Source organism: Muntiacus reevesi, chromosome X (genome assembly GCF_963930625.1).
Source record: "Muntiacus reevesi chromosome X, mMunRee1.1, whole genome shotgun sequence".
NCBI classification, from domain to species: domain Eukaryota; kingdom Metazoa; phylum Chordata; class Mammalia; order Artiodactyla; family Cervidae; genus Muntiacus; species Muntiacus reevesi.
Genome location: NC_089271.1, coordinates 1,353,274 through 1,359,281, shown reverse-complemented (window position 1 = coordinate 1,359,281; position 6,008 = coordinate 1,353,274).

The following is a 6,008-nucleotide window of genomic DNA, read 5'->3' as shown; positions in this document are numbered from 1 at the left end:
GTGCATGCCTGAGTGAATGAATGAGTGAGTTCCTGTCTGCATGCCTGAGTGAATGAATGACTGAGTTCCTGCGTGCATGCCTGAGTGAATGAATGACTGAGTTCCTGTGTGTGTGCCTGAGTGAATGAAGGACTGAGTCCCCGTGTGCCTGTCTGGGTGAATGAATGAGTCCCCGTGTGCCTGCCTGAGTGAATGAATGACTGAGTCCCAGTGTGCATGCCTCCGTGAATTAATGAATGAGTTCCCGTGTGCATGCCTGCCCGAATGAATGAATGAATGCCTGCAAGAAGGGGTGAGTGCGTGAATTCGTGAATGAGCGCTGGTCTGCTGGAGTGGGTGAGTGAGTGAATTGATAATTTATAGATGCCTGAGTGCATGTGTTAACTAACCACACACAGGAGGGAAGAAGCAGATTGCTTTGGCCCAGAGGGAGGGAGAGGGTTAAAGAAGCCGCTTTCCAGGTTGGGGAAGGGGTTGGGGGGTGGTTCCTGGCACTATCTCCTGCCTTGGGGGAGAAAATGAGACCCTTGCAGGCCAAGTGCAAACGCAGTCCTGGAGCAGGCAGATTCCTTCCGGCCTCATCCCTGAACCCACCCTTTCATTACGGTTTCCAGCTCATAAAGCATCCAAGGAATTCCACATTCTACCCAACCCTCGGGAGATCCAGGAAACACCACGAGGCGGGTTGATAGGTTTGGAGGAAGTAGAGACCACCGCCTCCCACCCACGGGAGCTGGACACCCTAACCTGTGGTTTGCTCCGAGTCCTCGTCCCCCAGCTTTTGCTTCCACGGGTCACAGCATCTTCTGGGACCTTCTGACAGACAGTCTCAGGTCTCATTACACCCCTAGCCTCAGCAAACTGCGTACCGGGGCCAGTACCCTATGTCAACAAGCTTCCCTCCCCCTGGTGGGTTCTGATTGCTGTGGGCTTGGGACGGCTGGAGCGCCCTGTGGCTAGGGTGCGGGGGAAGTAGGTGGGAGCCAGAGAGAGCAACTCAGGGAAACTCGAGATGTTTGTGTCTGTTCTTTTTTCCAGTTGCCCTGTTTGTTTGTTATTGCCAGCGAGTGTACTGAGCTGCTTCAGTCGTGTCTAACTCTCTGCGACCCCATGGACTGTAGCCCACCAGACTCCTCTGTCCATGGGACTCTCCAGGCAAGAACACAGGAGTGGGTTGCCATGCCCGCCTCCAGGGGATCTTCCTGACCCCGGGCTCAAACCCAGGTCTCCCACGGTGCAGGCAGATTGTTTACCGTCTGAGCCCGCAGGGATGCCCAGTGTATATGCATCAGTCTCAGTTTCACACTTTATCCCACGCTCGATTTCTGCTTTGCAAATACATTCATCTACACCCTTTTCCTGGATTCCACATATATGCATTCGCATACAATGTTTGTCTTTCTGACTTACTTCACTCTGTATGGACAGTCTCTGGGTGCATCCACATCTCCACATCCACATTTCATTCCTTATTATGGCAGAGGTATGTAGTCCATCCTAAAGGAAATTAACCCTGAATATTCATTGGAAGCACTGATGCTGAAGCTGAAGCTCCAATACATTGACCCCCTGATGTGAAGAGCTGACTTCATGGAAAAGACCCCGATGCTGGGAAAGATTGAAGGCGGGAAGAGAAGGGGACGACAGAGGATGAGATGGTTGGATGGCATCACCGACTCCACGGACATGAGTTTGGGTAAACTCTGGGAGCGGGTGATAGACAGGGAGGCCTGGCGTGCTGCAGTCCACGGGGTCACAGAGAGCCGGACGGCTGAGTGAACAACAGCAGCAAGCAGAGCAGAAGGCGGTCAGCCACAGGCAATCCTCCTGGATCTCCGGGCAAAAGCTAGGTCCATTTTTAAACCCGGAGCAGACATCCTGCCATGGGCGCAGCTGGGTTCCTTTGCGGGTGGGGGGTGCTATCCAGGAAGCTAGGTGACATGTGGGCGCCAGGGTGACCCAAGGCGATCTCTCCTCCCGGGTCCCTCACAGAGGATGTTTGCCGATTGCAAAACCGAGGCTGCGTTCTCCCAAGACGTTGTTCGGAGAAAATGAGTCTTTGGTTGCTACATCAGAGGCAGTGCTGTTGGCAAGTTACAGGGCGCTTTGTGAGACATAGTTCAAGCCCAGCAGCTAGAAAAATACGCCAACCGGCTGAGTTGCTTGCTGCGTTTTTGTGATGAAAGCCTTGTGAGTAACCTTGACAGGCAAGCAGGAGAATGAGAACAAATTCCGCAGTGTGTATATATATATATGCTTTCTTCTGTGTGTGCACCACGATCGCAATTTTATATCCATATTTTAGGGCTTCCCCGGTGGCTCAGCAGTAAAGACTCTGCCTGCAATGCAGGAAACTCAGGAGACACGGGTTCAATCCCTGGGTCGGGAAGATCCCCTGGAGGATGACATGGCAACCCACTCCGGCATTCTTGCCTGGAGAATCCCAAGGACAGAGGAGCCTGGTGGGGCGGGGCTACAGTCCAGGGAGTTGCAGAGAGTCAGAGATGACTGAGCGACTTTCACTTCACTGCTGTTTGCCACTCGTGGTTCTAGGAGTTACAGACACATCCGTGCTTTTAACAAATGTATATTCTAGGTGGGGAGGTGGGGAGAAGCCAGGCAATAAACAGTTGAAAGTCATACTTTGTAAGGTGTTGGAAGTGCATATGGGAGACAGAGAGAGAGAGAGAGGACCGAAGTCTGAGCAGAGGAGGTGGGCGAGAAAGTGCCCGTGGCCACAATTGCAATGGTCTCATCTCTCTAATTAATGCCCCTTTGGTTTACAGCCAAAGGTGAGAGAGCCAGATGGCCTCCCCAACCCTCCACTCCAGTGGCAAAATGTTCTGTTTGTCAGTCCAAGCTGTTGTTCAGTCCGTCAGTTGTGTCCGACTCTGCGACCCCATGGACGGCAGCACGCCAGGCCTCCCTGTCCATTACCAACTCCCGGAGCTCACTCAAACTCATGTCCATCGAGTCGGTGATGCCATCCAACCATCTCATCCTCTGTCATCCCCTTCTCCTCCCACCTTCAATCTTTCCCAGCATCAGGGTCTTTTCCAAGGAGTCAACCCTTTGCATCAGGTGGCCAAACTGTTAGAGTTTCAGCTTCAGCATCAGTCCTTCCAATGAACACCCAGGACTGATCTTCTTTAGGATGGACTGGTTGGATCTCCTTGCCGTCCAAGGGACTCTCAAGGGTCTTCTCCAACACCACAGTTCAAAAGCATCACATCCAAGCACTGCTTTTATTTTGATTTGAGGGGAGTTTGGGACATCTGTCCATCCATGGGCCATTTAGGGAGCCCCAGCTATTTGTGGACAGGCAGTTATCTTTGCCACACACCTGTTCTAGAAGGAGGGGGGAAGGAGGTGGCCAGGATAAAGGACAGACGTCTGCGAGGCACAGCTGTGCTCATAGCTACCCTGGATTCCGGAGAACACGCCGCGTTTATATTTGGAACTCCGGGGGACAAGCCTCCGTTGGGAAGACGGGACTTGGGCGGACGCCAACCCACACCCACTGAAGCCTGTCAACACCCAGGCCCAGAATAGTGTGTGACGTGCAATCAGACAAGCTGATTCTATTATTCCCTCTAGAGTCTGACCTGCTCAAAATTGCTCACGGGATGGGGCTGGCACTTGGACACCTTGATCCTGTTTTCACTTTTCGCTGCATCTTCTCTCTTTGCTAGGACATCTCACGAGACTTTTCACCCACGAGAATGGGCTTCTTGTGGCTCAGACAGAACTTGCGTTTGAGAACATTGTGTCTCCAAGGAAAGCAAGAGGGTGGCCCAGGGGTTAGCGGTCTGTAATGGAGAGGACGCAGGTTCCACCCCTGCTCAGGGAACTAAGATGCTACATGCCGTGGAACAGCTAGACATCCCAAGTGCCACAACTAGAGCAAGGCTGAGCACGGCAGTGAAGGCTCGCAGCAGCCAAAAGTTGGGAAAAAAAGTTTTTTAATTTCAAAGAAAGAAAACAGAAAAGGCACTGAATTACCCCCACCGAGACTAACGCAGATTCTAAAACCACGTGGCAGATGGTGACTGTTTCCAGATGTATGGGCTTCGCGGGTGGCTCAGTGGTAAAGATCTGCCTGCAATGTTGGAGACTCAGGAGACACGGGTTTGATCCCCGGGTCGGGAAGATTCCCTGGAGGAGGGCATGGCACCCACTCCAGTGTTCTTGCCTGGAGAATCCCAGGGACAGAGGAGCCTGGTGGGCTACAGTCCATGCGGTCACAGAGAGTCAGACAGCACTGAGTGACTAATATTTTCACTTTCAAAGGAGTTTTTCTAAGAAGCCAGATGGTTAATGCCGTTTGCAGAGACATGGCTGGACCTAGAGAGTGTCACACTGAGTGAAGTCAGAGAAGGAGAAATGTGGTGTGGCATCCCTTACGTGTGGAATCTAAAATGAAATGGTACAAATGAACTTAGAAGACAGAAACGGACTCACAGACTTAGAGAAGGAGCTTATAGTTGAGGGGTGGGAAGGGTGGGGGAAGGGACAGTCAGGGAGTCTGGGATGGACATGGACACACGGCTGTGTTTAACATGGAGAACCAGCAGTGACCTGCTGGACAGCCCTGGGAACTCTGCTCAATACTCTGTAATAACCTGATGGTCACCACGGGGAAGGATGGGGGAAGGGATAGTCAGGGAGTTTGGCATGGACATGGACACACGGCTGTGTTTAACATGGAGAACCAGCAAGGACCTGCTGGACAGCACGGGGAACTCTGCTCAATACTCTGTAATAACCTGATGGTCCCCAGGGGGAAGGATGGGGGAAGGGATAGTCAGGGAGTCTGGGATGGACATGGACACACTGCTGTGTTTAACATGGAGAACCAGCAAGGACCTGCTGGACAGCACAGGGAACTCTGCTCAATACTCTGTAATAACCTGATGGTCACCAGGGGGAAGGATGGGGAAGGGACAGTCAGGGAGTCTGGGATGGACATGGACACACTGGTGTATTTAACATGGAGAACCAGCAAGGACCTGCTGGACAGCCCAGGGAACTCTGCTCAATACTCTATGATAACCTGATGGTCACCAGGGGGAAGGATGGGGGAAGGGATAGTCAGGGAGTCTGGGATGGACATGGACACACGGCTGTGTTTAACATGGAGAACCAGCAAGGACCTGCTGGACAGCCCAGGGAACTCTGCTCAATACTCTGTGATAACCTGATGGTTCCCAGGGGGAGGATGGGGGAAGGGATAGTCAGGGAGTCTGGGATGGACATGGACACACGGCTGTATTTAACATGGAGAACCAGCAAGGACCTGCTGGACAGCACAGGGAACTCTGCTCAATACTCTGTGATAACCTGATGGTTCCCAGGGGGAGGATGGGGGAAGGGATAGTCAGGGAGTCTGGGATGGACATGGACACACGGCTGTATTTAACATGGAGAACCAGCAAGGACCTGCTGGACAGCTCAGGGAACTCTGCTCAATGTCACGTGGCAGCCTGGATGGGAGGGGAGTTTGGGGGAGAAGGGATACGTGTCCATGTAGGCCTGAGTCCCTTGGCTGTCCGCCTGAAGCCATCACAACCTTGTTTGCTAATTGGCTGTACTCCAAAACAAAATAAAGGTTTTTTTAAAAATAATGAAGCTAGTATTTATGGGGGTGGGGGGTAAAAGAAGCCAGAGGGTACAAATAAAGAGAGAATTGAACAACAAAATGTTAGGAAACATTTGCTGAAAGTAGAGATGGTTCTGCTACACACGGTGGCTCCTTCCATTCGAAATACCGGAGATGCCGGAAATCTTCTTGAACGTGGATCACAAGGGGTTTTAAAGAAACTGATTTCTTAGCACAGATAAAGGGAGTCCTCCAAACCTTCGCCAGAAGAAATTACCCGGAGGAGGATAAGAGAACAGAAGCACGCACATATCCTGTGAAACAGTTCTCAAAATGAACAAGACTCACCGCAGTCAGAAGAAACCACAATCTGAAAGTCAGATTCTATCACGTCAGCAGAAACATATGG